The sequence below is a fragment of the Nyctereutes procyonoides genome, unplaced genomic scaffold (assembly GCF_905146905.1).
Source record: "Nyctereutes procyonoides isolate TBG_1078 unplaced genomic scaffold, NYPRO_anot_genome, whole genome shotgun sequence".
Taxonomy (NCBI): Eukaryota; Metazoa; Chordata; class Mammalia; order Carnivora; family Canidae; genus Nyctereutes; species Nyctereutes procyonoides.
In genome coordinates this window covers 14691804-14708943 of record NW_026575125.1, presented here as the reverse complement: position 1 = coordinate 14708943, position 17140 = coordinate 14691804, and the positions used below count along the sequence as shown (strand labels likewise).

Below are 17140 nucleotides of genomic sequence, written 5' to 3'. Positions count from 1 at the left end.
AATCACATACTGGTTAAGTGCCTATGGAAATTTAACCACCAATGACATGAAAATGCAAACTAATGAATTATTTTAAGAGAAATTATACATTATTCTCTAACACAACATGACAGAAATTTTATATTCAACACTATGTTTATAAGGAATAGAACAAAATTATACTACCTAGTACACAGAATATATAAGCAAAACTTGATTCCTCATTTTAAATAAATGAGGAAATTTAAATTTTCACTTAAAAAGAAGGTAAAGGGCAGCATGAATCTCTTCTGAACAGAACTTGATTACATTATAAGTACCTTACCATAGCCCCTAAAGTAGAATTTAAATCTAATGGCATGGAAATCATTACCATAATGACTTGTGAATCACATCCTTCTAGTTATTCTACTAGCAGTATTTGAACAAAAAGGCACCTAAAGCAATAGAAAATATCATAAATGTATAAATAAATGTGACAAATAATAGACATATATAATAAAATATAACCTGGCTAATTTTTCTCTTGAACACTAAACTGCCAAAGGAAATAGAGAATTTTCTAACAAAATCATAATTTCTTACTTTCTGAAACAAATTTAAAAATCTGATTATTAGAAGGCTATATTCCAAACAATTTAAAATATAAGATATGGGGACGCCTGGGTGGCTCAGCGGTTGAGCATCTACCTTTGGCTTGGGGAGTGATCCCGGAGTCCCAGGATCGAGTCCCATGTCGGGCTCCCTGCATGGAGCCTGCATCTCCCTCTGCCTGTCTCTCTGCCTCTCTCTGTGTGTCTGTTGTGAATAAATAATCTTGAAAGAAAAGAAAAGAAAAGAAAAGAAAAGAAAAGAAAAGAAAAGAAAGAAAAGAAAAGAAAAGAAAAGAAAAGAAAAGAAAGAAAAGAAAAAAAAAGAAAGAAAGAAAGAAAAGAAAAGAAAAGAAAAGAAAAGAAAAGAAAAGAAACCCAGAAACACTTCTTTCAGACACAATCTTGATTTCAAACAAATAATAATAAAGCAAAGTGAAACTCAAAGGTTGTCACACATCCAGAAGAAGGGTAAGAACCTCAGATCTAGAGCCAAACTCCCTGAATTTAAATCATGGCTCTACCACCTACTAGGTAAGTGACCTTTGGCAAGTTACTGAACTTCTCAGGTGCCTCAATTTCCTTTTCTGAAAACTGGGTCTCATGTCAGTTATTCCTGAGGCTGCTATTAGGATTGAATAAGAGGATACAAGTAAAGTGTTCAGAACAGCACATGAACTAAATGTTATCATCATCACTATCATCAGGAAGAAAGTTCAAAATGCTCTACTTTAGGCATTCCCAAATCATCCAAACATGTTTCAAGAGGAACTCTGAGAACATGGGGTTTGTCCCTAGGGGTGAGGGGGGGTGCCTTTTCCTGTCCTTAGGGACAACTAACAGTCTTTATTATTATAAAGCCCACTCACAAAGGCAGTGGAGCCGAATTTCCCATCCAATAGGCTAATGTCAAAGAGAGCTGATGTTCCTCCAGGCCTGGAAGGATCACAGGGCTGGGACTTCTGCATGAGGCAGAGGGGTGTCCAGGACTTTGGACGGTGGTATTACTTGGCTAGATTCCTCCAGTCTGATCACTAAGCACCATGGCCTGGAGAGCTGGGGCCAGGGAAACAATGCCCACTGGAGGGTAGTGCCTGGCAAAAGATTTAATGCTAACCAGAGTAACAAGCAATGGTAACCATGAGAACAAGGCACTTAAGGATTAGGCCCCTCCCCCATTTGCCTGGTACTTCATGAACCAAAGAAGGCTTGTATCAGTCACTGGGAAGCAAGGAGCTCCAATACCACAAGCCACATGGTACAGAGCTAGATTTAGTTTCATTTGTAAAATAAAGAATTGTGTTTTCGACCTGAGTGTCATGAGGCAAATCTATTTCACAGGCTTTTGAACTCTACAAAATGATGAGGTCTCTGAAGTTAAGGACAACCTCTCAGTACCATCTATAGTCCCCAGGGCCAATCACAGTACCTGATACATGGTTTATTTCAAGAACAAACTGATGTTGTCATATAAACCAGTATTTACAGACTTTTCACACACAGAGACTTCCAGTTTTTGTTAAGATGGAATAGCCCCACTTCTCCCAGAGCCTTCCTCTGAAACTAAAAATCCCTATATATTACATACAGCCAAGCATAGGAAGACAAGATGGGAAAGAGGCCGAGTGCCTCGGGACTTCAGGACTTGAGGAACACCGCAGCAGTGAGTTCCCTGGGTCTCCCCACTGTCTCCTGTGAATCCCCAAAAGAGTGCTGTAGAAACCTCCAACCTAGAACCAACACGAGGTAAATATAATGAAGTGCCAAGAAAAGTCTGTTCTCACAGCCAAAAGAGCAGAAAAAGGATAAGCTAACAAGAGAAAATCTTTTGGGCAATACTCACCCTACTCCAGGCAAACATCAATGGAATAGCTGCACTACCACCCACTGAGGTTTCAGTAGGGCTGAGCAGGTAGACAGTCTTTACTTCTGCACACATGCATGCGTGCACAAACACACACGCACACCCTGAGGAAGCAGGAAGCAGGGTTCCAACTGTCTAACTCCCAACCTGGTGCTGCCTCTCTTGGTAAGCCTGGGCAGGAAGTTAATCTTCCATCCCCTGCCTCATACAAGCAGGCACAGCTCCCCATTCCTTGCCTTGTTGTATTGGCAAGTCCAGTCAAGAGCTGATCTTCCATCTCACTCCAGGCAGAAGCAAGCCACAGTACTCTGGCCCCTCTGCCACAGTGGTGTCTGCAGGATGAAGCAGATGCAATAAGGCAGTGTGAATCATTGGTCCACTTTTTTCTGGAAAGCTATTAGCAGGTTCAAGTGAGGAGGAAAATGTCCATCTCACCTTTCTGCAAGAAGGCAGTGGGAGTAAGAGCGGGGGGGGGGGGGGGGGGAGCGGGGAGATGCCGCCCAAGCAGGAAGCTGAACAAACACACCTAGCCAGCCATGAGGCTACCACTCAAGAGGGAGGCTGCTTCCTGAATAAAATAAAGTAAGTCCAGAGTCTCATGACAAAATTAAAATACGTTCATATAGACATATAGATATATATAGATATATGCATATGTAGGTATGTGTGCATATATACGTATATATGCATATATATATGTGTGTGTGTCTATATAGCTATATATATCTCACTTGTCATACCAAGGACCATGAAAGTCACAACTTGAATGAGAATAGACAAGAGACATCACCACAGAGATGAATCAGATGTTGGAATTATGCGACAAGGATTTTATTTTATTTTTTATTTTTTTTATAAATTAATTTTTATTGGTGTTCAATTTACCAACATACAGAATAACACCCAGTGCTCATTCCGTCAAGTGTCCCCCTTAGTGCCCGTCACCCACTCACCCCCACCCCCGCCCTCCTCCCCTTCCACCACCCCTAGTTCATTTCCCAGAGTTAGAAGTCTTTATGTTCTGTCTCCCTTTCTGATATTTCCCACACATTTCTTCTCCCTTCCCTTATATTCCCTTTCACTATTATTCATATTCCCCAAATGAATGAGAACATACACTGTTGCGACAAGGATTTTAAAGCAACCTTAATAAAACTACTTCAACAAGCAACCCAGAAACACCCATGGGCAGAGATTAAAAACAGCCCCAACAAAAGCCTGCTCTCTCAAGCTAAAGACCAAGCAAGGAGCAGCCTAGCATGACAGAAAACATTTAGACAATAACCAATTACTCTGGTCCAGCCAAATGAAACAATGGCTCCATTCACATCAGTAAGGGCAAAATGGGGAGCATGTCCAGCCCCTTGCCAGAGTAGTGCCAGTGAAGGCCACATAAGAAGCCTAACTCCCCTAAATCATTGACAAGGAACCTCTCCCCAGTAGGTATCAATGGAAGCAGAATGAGGAAACTGAACTACCATCCCCATCTGTGCCCTCTGCCTTGCAGAGCATTGTCATAAAAGACCAGATAAAACAGAAGATTAAATAAGACAGTCTAATGGCATAATATCCAAAATATCCAGGCTTCTATAGAAAATCAGTCATCATTCTAAGAACTAGGAAAACCTTGACATGAGTGAAAAAAGTCTATCAAGAGATGCTAACACAGAGATGTCAGAATTATTTGGCAAGAATTTCAAAGTAGCCATCATACAAAGAGAAAGTCTCAAAGGGAATTTTAATTTCACAGAACTTAATGAAAGAAAATACATTACATTGAAATATGTGTGATGCAGCTAAAGCAGTACAAACAGAAAAATTTATAGCACAAAATGCACACATTAGAAAAGAGGAAAGGCCTCAAACCGATAATAAATTCTTACCTCAATACCAGAAAAAGAAATAGGCCTCAAACAAGAAGGAAACATTTAAGATAAAAGCAGAAATCAGTGAAATATCAAACAGGAAAATAATAATTAATTTTTTTAAAAAATAAAGAAATCTATTAAGCTAAAACTGGTCCTGCTAAAAGATTAATAAAATTGATGAACTTCTAAAAAGACCAATAAAAAATAAAAAGAGAGATAATAAAAAATCATCAATATCAGGAAGAAAACATGGGAGAGATCCCTAGAATCCCATGGCCATTACCATGAACTTCACACTCCCAAATTTGACAATTTAGAAGGAATGGGTGAATTCCTGGAAAACCACAAACTACTAAACATAACCATAGATGAAATAAACAATTTAAATAGTTGTATAATTAGTAAATGATTGAATTTGCAATTTTAAAGTTCCCAATAAAAGAAATCTTCAGGCTTAGATGGGTTCACTAAAGAAGTCTACCAAACATTTAAAGAATTAACACCAATTTTACACAATCTCTTCCAGAAATTAGAAGGGGAGGAAACACTTCCCAACTCATTTAAGAGGCTACTAATATAATGATATCAAAATCTGACAGAGACAGGTTTTGACAAAGACACAAAAAACCCCAGAAACTATAGATCAAAATCTCTTATGAACTCATGCACAAAAATCCTCAACAAAATATGAGCATATAAAATCCAGTGATGTATAGAAAGAACTGCACAGGGGCACCTGGGGGGCTCAGTCAGTTTAATGTCTGTCTTCAGCTCAGGTCATGATTCTGGGGTCCTGGGATCAGGGTCTTGGGATGGAGCCCTGCATTGGGCTCCCTGCTTGGCAGGGAGTCTGCTTCTCTCTCTCCCTCTGCCCCTCCCCCTTGGCTCGTGTTCTCTCTCAAAATAAATATATAAAATCTTAAAAAACAAAACTGTGCATCATAACCCGTTGGATTTATTCTAGATATGCAATGCTGATTCAACATTTGAAAATCATGTCAACAGGGTAAAAAAGAAAAATCATATGATCATATCAACTGATACAATAAAACAATCTGACAAAATCAAATACCAATTTATGATTATTAAAAAAAAAGCCTCTGGCAAATTAGAAATAAGAAGTAAGTTTCTCAGCTTTATAAATATCATCTGCAAAACCCTATAGCTAACATCACATTTAATGGTGAAAGACTGAACGCTTTTTCCCTAAGATCAGGAACATGAAAAGAATGTCTGCTCTTATCACTATTACTGAACACTGTATTGCAGTAACAGTGACCCTATTTGCAGATGACATGATCATTTAAACAAAAAAATCCCAAGAATCCACCAAAACTTCCTAGAACTACTAAGTTTAGCAGGATTGTAAAATACAAGTTCAACACAAAAAATTAATCATATTTCTTTTTTTTTAATATTTATTTTAGAGAGAGACAGCAGGAGCAAGAGGGGCAGAGGAAGAGGAAGAGACAGAACCTCAAGCAGACTCTGCACTGAGCAAAGAGCCCAACACGGGGCTGGATCCCAGGACGGCAAGATCATTACCTGAGCCAAAACCAAGAGTGAGTCACTTAATGGACTGTGCCACCCAGGAATCCCAATCAATCACATTTCTATATGCAAACAACAAAAATGGGAGACAGAAGTTTAAAAGCAAAGTATCATTTACAATTACTCCAAGGAAAGGGATGCCTGAGTGGCCCAGTTAAGTGTCGGACTCTTGATTTTGGCTCAGGAGATGATCTCTGGGTTGTGGAATCAACCCATATGGGGCTCTGTACTCATCACAGAGTCTGCTTGTCCCTTTCCCTCTGCTCCTACCCCCATTTGCATACATGTGTGCTCTAACAAACAAACAAAAATCTTAAAAAAAAAGTTACTCCAAGGAAATGAAGTATGTACAGGATCTATACCCTGCCAATTATAAAATGTTGGGCAGCCCCAGTGGCTCAGTGGTTTAGTGCTGCCTGCAGCCCAGGGTATGATCCTGGAGACCCGGGATCGAGTCCCACATCAGGCTCCCTGCATGGAGCCTGCTTCTCCCTCTGCCTGTGTCTCTGCTTCTCTCTCTCCTCTCTATTTATTTATTTATTCATGAGAATACACAAATAAAATCTAAAAAAATTATAAAATGTTGATGAAAAAAAACTGAAGAAACTCTAAGGATATTGAGAAACAAACCGTACTCATGTATTAGAAAACTCAACGAGATGCCAATTTTCCCCAAATTGATATATAGCTTTAATGCAATTCCTATAAAAAATCTCAGCAAGTGTTTTGTAGATATAGGCAAATTTATTCTAAAATGAAAATGGAAAGGCATATGACCTGGAATCGCTAAAGAAATTTTGAAGAAGCAGAATAAAATGAGAGGAATCACTATACCTGATGTTAAGGCTTACTACAGAGCTACAGAAAAGTAATCAAAACAGTGTGATACTGGCAGAGGGATAAACACACAGATCAATAGGGCCACACAAATACACCTAACTGATTTTTGTCTGCCAAAGCAATTCAATGGAGGAAGGAAAGACTTTTCCACAAATGGTGATGCTACAGCAATTGGAATCCTTAGCCAAGAAAGAGAAGAGAAGAGAAGAGAAGAGAAGAGAAATGCCTCAACCTAAAATTTCACAACTTACACAACAATTCACTCAAAATGGATCATGGAATTAAATACAAGATCATGGACTTGCATTTACTTAAATGTAAATCTATAAAACGTTTAGAAAACAAAGAAGAAAAACTTTAGGATATAGAACTAGACAAAAAGTTAGACTTAGCACCAAAAACACAATTGATAAAAGGAAAAAATGATAAATGATCTTATCAAAATTAAAATTATTTGCTCTGTGGAAGACCTTAAGTGATGGGAAGACAAGCTACAAGCAGGAAGAAAATGTTTTCAAGCATATCCAACAAAGGATTTTAATCCAGAATATACATATATATTTTTAATTCCTTAAACTCAATAGTAATAAAACAAAGAATACAATTAGAAAATGGACAGAAGACACAGCTATCTCACTGAAGAGGATATACAGATCCCAATTAAGCATGTGAAAAGCACACTATTAGCCATTAGAGAAAAGCAAATTGAAACTATAATGAGATCACCTACATACCTATCAGAATGGCTAAAATTGAAAACAGTGATAAACGAGATCACTCATACATTGTTGACGGGAATATAAACCACTCTTGAAAAACAGCATCCCAGATTCTTAACAAACTGTATATTCACTTATAACTCAGCAGTTACACTCCTGGGCATTTATCCCAGGGAAATAAAAACTGCTGTTCATTTAAAACAACAACAACAACAACCTTGTACACAACTGTTCATACAGTTTTATTTGTAATAGTTAAAACCTGGAAACAACCTAAAGATCCTTCAAGAGGTGAATAACTAGTGGTGTCTCCATATTATGGACAACTACTCAGCAATTTAAAAAAAACAAAAAGTGAAACTGTTGGTTCATACAAAAACTTGGATGGGTCCTCAAGGGAGTTATGCTGAGGGAAAAAGCCAATCTCAAAAGGTTATATACTGTATCATTCCATTTAAATAGTATTCTCAAAATGACAAAATCATAGAGATGAACAGATTAGTGCTTGCAAGGAGTTAGGGAGAGGGGAATGGAGGGGCGCAACTGTAGCTATCAACAGCACAAGAGATCCTTGCCATAAAACTGTTCTGTATCTTGACTGTGGTGGTCACACGGATCTACACAAGTGATAGAAACTTCACGTGTGCATGCATTCACACACATATGAGGGCATGTAAAACTGGTGAAATATGAATAAGGTCAATGAATTATAGCAATGGCAGTTTTCTGGTTATGATATTCTACTATAGTTATGCAAGATGTTACTATTGGAAGCAATTAGTGGAAGGATATATGGAATCTATTATTTTTTACCATTGCATGTGAATCTCTAATTATCTCAAGATAAAACTTTAACAAAATCAAGCAAACAGAGACGCCAGGCGGCTCAGCAGTTGAGTGTCTGCTTTTGGCTCAGGGCGTGATCCTGAGTTCCCGGGATGGAGTCCCACATTGGGATCCCTGCGGGGAGCCTGCTTCTCCCTCTGCCTATGTCTCTGCCTCTCTCTGTGTGTCTCTGATGAATAAACAGAATCTTAAAAAAAAAAATCAAGCAAGAAAGCAATATGTAAAAACCAATGTGAAACAGGAAGTGAGCACAGCAGTGTCCAATCCAAGGTTTCAGAGGTTTTGCAGTGCCCTATAGAAACACACATCTCGTTAGTAAATAACTGTACTTATTCCTTATGAAACAGTTTGTGAGAAGAAAATCTGAAAGACTCTTTAATAAGCCACCAGACTGGGTTTTACAAATGCGGCTGTCAGAGCAAGATGCTGTTCATTGGCTGATTTAACGTTTCAGTTGTCCCCATCTTTTCCTTCCTTCCACCCTGTGGGGTGGGAAGAAGCTTCTGATGAAGAGTAGATCAGTTAAAAGAAAAAAAGAAGCTACATTTTTTGCACATCTAAGTAGTGGGTATATCTGTGACCCTGCTACATATAATTAAAGATGCTAATACTAAAACCCTCTGTAATGGAATCACTGAAAATCCATTTCTAAAACTCTGTAGTAGATTTTGCTTAGACTAAGATGTATCAACAAAGAGTTCAAAAGACTGGGAAAGATGAATGCAGCCAGAAACTCTCAGAGGAGGCAGACAGGCAGGTTACTCTCTTAAAGCTTTATTAAATAAAGAACATTCTCTAGAATATACGATAAACTTGGTCTACATTTGCATTTAATAAAACTGAACATGATAGTAGTCTAATGTGAAATGTTAAACCATTTAGTGTACAAAACTGTTTACGTAGCTGTCATGCAAGAACAAAGTGTGAGGCTTATAGCATTTTCACCCATCTGTGAGTTTTAGAAAGTCACTTGAATAAAATGTTAGATTTCTTCAGTATATATTTCCAACACATTAGTTACATGGGTAATACTCAAACCTTTTTCAACCTTTCTTGCATAAATAAAATCTTAGTACAAGCATCAAAAACACTGGCCACCCCAAAAGACTGCCTGCCAAATTCTTAACAGAATGAGTTCTAAAATAATGCTTATTACATAGGACTTATTAAGTAAAATAAAGCCAAGAACTATCAGTTACTGTAAAATTTGTGTAAGAACATTTAATAGTCCAGCTCTAAGCATTTAAATTTCTCACATTAATGAGTATTGTTTATAGAACTAAAAGTCTATCATTCAAGTATCAATGATTACATTTCAGAAAAAGGACATCATTCTTGACATCTTTCTATAAAAGAAAAAAACCATAATGAATAAAACCAGTATCCATAATAAGCTAAACTGGGTGAAGGGGGCCATTTGGAGGAGGGAAGAGTATTTCACTTTCACAGTAGGAATTAGGTAAACGTCATATGGCCCACAGCACAAAATCCATGAGAAAGGCTCAAATTTGAACCCTCCATTATTTTAAATTCCACGTTCATGGATTGTGCATCTGTTTGTACCAATATGTGACAAGTATCTGTTGCTCTTTCATAGACACTGAACCACTGTCAGGAAATATGGAAGAGAAAAAGTCCTTACTAATGTACCACCTAATAGCAACTTTTATTTAGAATATAAATTCAAGTCAACCATTTTAAATGCCAACTATGTTCTTCCATTAATCCCCTTCTCTCCTCCACTATCCCAGACACCCCAAAAGAACCCTTTAGGTCTGTTAAGCTTCATAACTGATGTTAAGTACCACCTCATCTGGGACAAAAATATACTCTCCTTATGTACCTTCCATCTCTTTAACAATTGAGCAAAATCATAATGCTTTCAAGCGTGTATCTAAATCTCCAGGTCATTAAGGCTGCTGCTGGCATAACTGCTGGCTTTACAGAACGGCTGCTGGTTTACAATGACTACTGCCCAGTAGTTACTTTTGTTGTTTTATTTCCCCAGAATTCTGCTTATTATCAGGGAAATCAAAAGGCTATGTGTGCAGGTTAGTGGTGGTGCTTCCTGCCTGCCCTCTTAGATCTTGCTATGCACTCTGTTTAGCACAGTTTTGCTCATTTCCTTGTTTATTGTAACTACGGTAGGAAGAACTATTTCGGTTTCCAGGAACCATCTTGTCCTTGTGAAAGGACATGGCAAAGAAAGGAAGAACTAAAAAAGAGTCATTGAAGGGGCTTGGCAGACCAGATGTATCATGGTAAGTCTCACTCTCTGGATGCTTCATATTGCTTTTTAAAGGTCTTGAAGAAGATATAGAATAACTCGATGATGTTTAAAGCAAGAGACACCAAGGACACCACCAGCATGAAGAGAATGAAGGTGCTTTTCTCCGTGGGGCGAGAGAGGAAGCAGTCCACCTGATGTGGGCAGGGGTCTCGCTTGCAACTGTAAACCGCATTCAGGCTGAATCCATAGATGTACCACTGGATCAGCAGGAAGGCCACCTCAAAAACGGCCTTGAAGAAGACACTGATGGTATAGATTCGTAGCAAGCCCCTTCTCATTTTCATCTTACAGTATTTTTCAATGTCAAACCTGGAGTTCTTGATTTCGATTTCAATTTCCTCCTGCAAATCCACCTCCATGTTGACACCACTGGTTTGAGCAGCTCTGAGTTCCTCCCCTTTCTGTTTCAGCTTCTCTTCCTTGCGCATAATGTAGAATATATGCACTAGGTACAAGAGTGAGGGGATGGACACAAATATGATCTGCAGGACCCAGATGTGCACATGAGAGATTGGGAAGGACTTATCATAGCAGACATTTTCACAACCAGGCTGCCGAGTATTACAATGAAAGGCAAACTGCTCATCATCCCAGGCTGACTCAACTGCTGTCCCTAGTAGCAGGATTCTGAAAATGAAAAGGACTGAGAGCCACACCTTCCCTCCAGTGGTGGAGTAAGCTTGAACCTGGTCAAGGAGTTGGCCTAAGGCACTCCAGTCACTCATGTTGCCTGTTCGCTCTTCTTTCGCTTAAAAGAAGTGAAGAAGGCACACCAAGTGATTGCACTCCTTGGAAGATGAAGTAAAATGAAAAAGTAAGTTCAAGCACTCAAAACTTTCTAAAGTTTAAAAGTCTGCTATGCTACACCGTTTGGTACCTTCCTCATTCTTTCTCCTAATCAAAGACAATTGCTGATACCCAATCAAAGCTTTATGTGGATTCATTTTCATATATAGTGAGCCAATACTCTTAAATAAGGATGTACATATATCAATAATGGGTCAAGTTACATAAATGGAACAACATAAACACACCTAAAGGTTTCCTTCAATTCTAGAATAAAGTAATCTCCAAAGATAAAGACTGAAACACAAAAACTGAACTAAAGATTCACATGCATATAGTGACCAATTCATCTTCAAACATTATTAAGGGCCATCATTGCCCAAATAGGTAATGATAGGGGTGCCTGCCGGGTTCAGTCAGGCATGCGACTTTTCACCTCAGGGTTGTAAGTTTGAACCCCATGTTGGTGTGGACACTTTAAAAAGAGGGGTGGAAGACCAAATAGATAATGATATTCATTTGAGCATTATTTATTCAGGGCTTACTAGTTACCAGGTACTATACTGGGCACTGGTCCCTATGGGTGAGCAAAACAGGATTCCTGTACTTGCAACTCACAATTAACTAGAGAAAACAGATCATTAAGAGTACAGTATTTTAGGGGTGCCTGGGTGGCTCAGTCCGTTAAGTGTCTGATTCTTGATGTCTTGATCTCAGGGTTGTGAATTTAAGCTCTCCATTGGGCTCTAAGCCTCTCATGGAGCCTACTTAAAAAAGTACAGGATTTTATTAAATCTAAAACACAATTGAGTATAAGATAACCCATTATGTTACCTACATTCAGAAAGCAATCAAAGCATCCAGTTTTAAGAGGTGCCTCAATTTCAGAAATGTGAGGGGAAATGTACATCTTAGAATCAATGAAAAAGGCTAAGTGAACAGAAAACTGCAGTTTTAAATAAATGCTAAGAAATTTAAAAAAAAATTGGTACTGACGGAAATTAACTCAAGGACACCCACATCAGTCTGTATAGTCAGCCAGGCAAAGAGTGTGAAAACTATTAACCTGTGATGAAAGCCAGCATGGGCAAAGCTTTGAGGGTGAGAGAACTCACTGTACTCAGGGAGCTCAAAGGCAGGCAAACTGGTTATCAGGGATCAAGCAGAAATAGCACAGCCCAAGACTGGTGCTGGAGGAGGCTACCTCAGGGGTCTGCTTGGCAGCAGCAGCGAAACCCCAAAGCAGAAAGCATGATTATACTGTGGTGCTGGGGCAAGACTGAAGCTGGAAATTACTAATGGCAGTTCAGGAGCTCTAGGGGTCAGTTGGGAAGTTGGGGTAAGAGATAGGATATGACTAAAGACTGCACAGAGCAGTACAGGGATGATGGTTCTATGCTAAAATGAACAGCCAGTGAATTTTAGTGATGACAAAAAGTAGAAGAGGATGTCAAGAATCATGAGGGTGATCCTGAGAGTCTCTCCCCTAGAGAAAGGAACAGATGGGGATCCCTGGGTGGCGCAGCGGTTTAGCGCCTGCCTTTGGCCCAGGGCGCGATCCTGGAGACCCAGGATCGAATCCCACGTCGGGCTCCCGGTGCATGGAGCCTGCTTCTCCATCTGCCTGTGTCTCTGCCTCTCTCTCTGTCTCTCTGTGACTATCGTAAATAAATAAAAAATTAAAAAAAATTAAAAAAAAAAAAAAAAAGAAAGGAACAGATGATCAATTCTGGCACTGTGGTCCTGAATGCTGTGGTGACTGAAGGGACATTTGCAAGGGTAGCTGCCATCTCAGTTGGCATAAAGTAGCAAGATCAGGACAAAAACAAAACAAAACAAAACAAGAGGAGCTACTACTCCCTCCTTACCTAGAAATTCAAAGTCAGGATCCAGCCAACAGAGGCCTTAACTTAAATACTTATTTACTGAATGTGAACCACTCTCTCAGTTGAAATGTGAGCACATGGAAACTTTTTGGTTAAAACTAAAATATTGATACACTGCATTTATTCATGTGGACTTCTTCTAGGAGATTATTATATCAACAGTTTTTTTGCAGTTTTGTGGGAGGTTTTTTGTTTTTTTTTTAAAGTTTCAGGAGGAGCAACACAGATACCAACCTCTAGTCTGTTCAGGGTTGGTGGGAGCCAGCATGGGGCACAACCTTTAACTGTGGCCCTACTGAAGACCTTCTCTTCTTTCTCCATTTCCTCCTGACAGCCCTATATCTTTATAAGAAATGTCTATAAACAAAAGTCTATATAAAGGTTTCTGCTTCTAATTCAAATCATGCTAGACAAATGGATCTTCCTTTATTTTTTGAAGATTTTATTTTTAAATAATCTCATTAACCCAACATGGCACTTAAACACACAATCCTGAGATCAAGAGTCACATGCTCCAATAACTGAGCCAGCCAGGTGTCTGAGATCTTACTTTAAAACAAACCAAAACTAATTGATTATTACATGGCAAAAAATAATTGTTTTCAGTCAAATCCTTCTAATACAGCAGGACCTCATCATTTCTTAAAAAAAAAAATGTATTTAGTATGTTAGGATAAAACCCATAAGTTAATATTTTAATTCTCTCTCCTGAAAAACTTTAATTCCCAAAGATAGATATTCATTTTAAACAATTAAGAAACTTAAAAGAGAAGAATATTTCTTAAATGTGAGTTTGCCAGCAATAATAAATCCTAAATACCATTCAACTAATTTGTTTCTTGGTTTAACAGCTATTCCTCACAATAGATTCAGTGAAAAAAAAATAAAACTTAAAATGAAACCTAAAAAAAGAAGGCAAGGCTAATGCAATTTACAATGTCTCAATTGCCCAAGGTTTGTTACAACTGTTATCTAAGGATAAGAACTGAAGGCTCCCAAAATGCAATTTTTTAGCAAGTAATCAAATCACAAGGCTTTGAAGTATACACTGTACTTTCTCAGTTGCTTCAGTAACACATTTTAGCCAAAATGTCCTCCATCATGCAGATTCTGAAAATAATCCTATTAGGCTAAAGTCACCAAGATCTACAGTTTATAATTAATACATTCTTCAAGGTTGATTGAAAATAAACCACTGGCTGCATAAGACACATTTATTCTCATTAGTTTTTCAAATTTAAACAGTGCTTAGTCTCCAGAGATTTCAAAATGCCTCAGAAAATTGAGTTACCTTTTCAAAAACAAGTAGGGTAAAGTAATAACGAGTGAAGGTTAAAGACAATAATCCCCGAAACTACTTTAGCATGGATTCTAAAAGGTATCTGATAAAACAGTGCTGTGGGGGAGAAAAGAAAATCAATGATTCCAGTTAATTTAGGGTAAAGTTATTAGCAATTTTCTAAAACTATAAGAAGCTCTTAAGTTTTTCAAATATTTTGTTCTGATAAAGTTCTCACTATAAGCATTTTGAAAATACACAGATCAGAGATTCAAAGGGATGAAAAATAACTAAGAATGAGTCATCTTGGCTAAGGAAACAGGTCATAGAAAAGTTAAAAGTCTCTTGCTGAACAATTATTTTTAAACTGGACAAGGTATTTCCTTTTTTTTTTTAAGATTTTTATTTATTTATTCATGAGAGACACACAGAGATAGAGAGAAAGAGGCAGAGACACAGGCAGAGGGAGAAGCAGGCTCCATGCAGGGAGCCTGATGTGGGACTCGATCCCAGGTCTCCAGGATCAGGCCCTGGGCTGAAGGCGGCGCTAAACCGCTGAGCCACCCGGGCTGCCCCTGGACAAGGTATTTCCTTTTTTTTTTTTTTTAATTTTTTTATTTATTTATGATAGTCAGAGAGAGAGAGAGAGAGAGGCAGAGACACAGGCAGAGGGAGAAGCAGGCTCCATGCCCTGGGAGCCCAACGTGGGATTCGATCCCGGGTCTCCAGGATCGCGTCCTGGGCCAAACGCAGGTGCCAAACCGCTGCGCCACCCAGGGATCCCTGGACAAGGTATTTCCAATTTTAAAACGTAAACGTAAAATTTCTGGTTTCAGCCCCAACAAATAAAGTGCTTACATATTGTCACTCTTGTCCTTACAGCAAGAGGAAAAAAACACTGAAAATCAACTTTCCTTAGGCTTATCAGAGAATTAAAGACATAAGGCAAACTGAACTCCTAAAATGTGGAGAGACAGGCAAATACAGAGAACCACACCCAAGAACAGCTTACCTGGAGCAGAAGGCACTAGAGCAATACACTAGGAAGAAAATAAATGGTAATTTTGACAAAGGCTTGCAAGTAAGAACTCTTAGGAAGCCAGTCTTAGGAGAGTCCTCCACAAGCTCCTGGCTTTACCTCCAGGGCTTCACCAGGTTCTGAACATGAAGATCCCAGAATGATCTCCTCCCCTTTTGGGTAAGGCAAAGAAAAAAGTAACACTTTTGAAATTTGCGCAGGGTAAAGATCCAATAAAAATCTTCTCCCTTTTGAGGAAGGGGAAGGGAAACAGCCATTCTGAAAACACCCAGGGAAAAAGCAGCTGTTTTGAAATAAACCTAGAATGTTCTCCATAATAAAGGCCAACAACTCCAAGGGAAAATTTACTGCAATCTGACATGTTGTCCCAGGAAAGGGGAAATTAACCAGCTACAGCCCCTCTAGCCTTCTTGCTTCACCTAAAAAGAAGGGCAGATAAAGGCTAAAAAATACTTCTGAGGGTTGCAGCCCAGGACTCAGGTCCACAAAAAGACTTAAGATTTAGTCCTACGATTATAGAACACTTCTTCTTACCTAGTACTCTACCACCAAGTCACCCAGATTCTGGTACAGTAATGGCGGATTTCAACGGAAAGAGTTGCAAGAAGCAGACTATTTAAAAAGGAGTTCTTAGGAAAGCACTAAGACCATGGGGGAGAAAAACAAACAAACAAACAAACAGACAGACACCAGAGGAAACTGAAGCCTCTGGCACCTACAGTACAACAAATACTTAATAGCCCAGCCCCAAGCCAAATTACCCTAAAACATTACATTAACAGCCTATTTACCTCAGTTCCCTATTACCTGATATATCCTATCTGGCTTTTAAAAAACATTAAAAAGTGTGCTAAAAGAGAAGACAAAAGGCAGTCTGAGCAGACAAAGTGCAAATCAGAACCAGACTCAGATATGGCACAGATTTGGGGATTATCAGGAATAATTTCAGACAGGGAATTTAAAATAACTATGATTACTAAAGTTAAGAGCTCTAATAGAAAAAGTAGACAACATGTAAGTACAGGTGGGTAATGTAAGCATATACAATTCTAAGAATACTACAAATAAAAAACACTACAACAAAACGAATAATGCTTTTAATGGATTTATCAATAGATTGGACATGGCCAAGGAAAGAATCAGTGAATTTAAAGATATTTCAATAAATATCTAATATCTAAATGCAAAGAGAAACAAAAACTTTAAAAAGCAGAACAGAGTATCTAGAATTATAGAACAATTACAAAAGGTATGACCAGATTACCAGAAGGAAAAGAATGAGATGAAGGAAAAGAAATATTTGAAGGAATAATGATCAAAAATCTTCCAAAATCTTCCAAAATTAATGGCACCAAACCACACATCAAAAGAGCTCAGAGCAGACAAAGCAAGATAAATATATATATTAAAAAAAGACTACTCCTAAACTATATCATATTCAAACTACAGAAAACCAAACATAAAGAGAAAATCATGAAATCATCCAGAGGGAAGAACTATCTTACCTACAGAGAACAAGGATACGAAGTACATCCAACTTTTTTCAGAAGCCATGAAGTGAAATATTTAAAGTGTTGGGGGAAAAAATCCACCAACCTACAAA

The 17140-nt window shown here is 38.4% G+C and overlaps 1 protein-coding gene and 1 pseudogene across 3 annotated transcripts in view; both read right to left on the bottom strand.

The window, feature by feature from the left end:
* CDKL5 (cyclin dependent kinase like 5) overlaps positions 1 to 17140 on the bottom strand; it is a 215800-nt gene that overhangs the window by 94593 nt on the left and 104067 nt on the right. The window lies entirely within an intron of this gene.
* On the bottom strand, positions 10152 to 11272 carry LOC129518172 (gap junction alpha-1 protein-like; annotated as a pseudogene).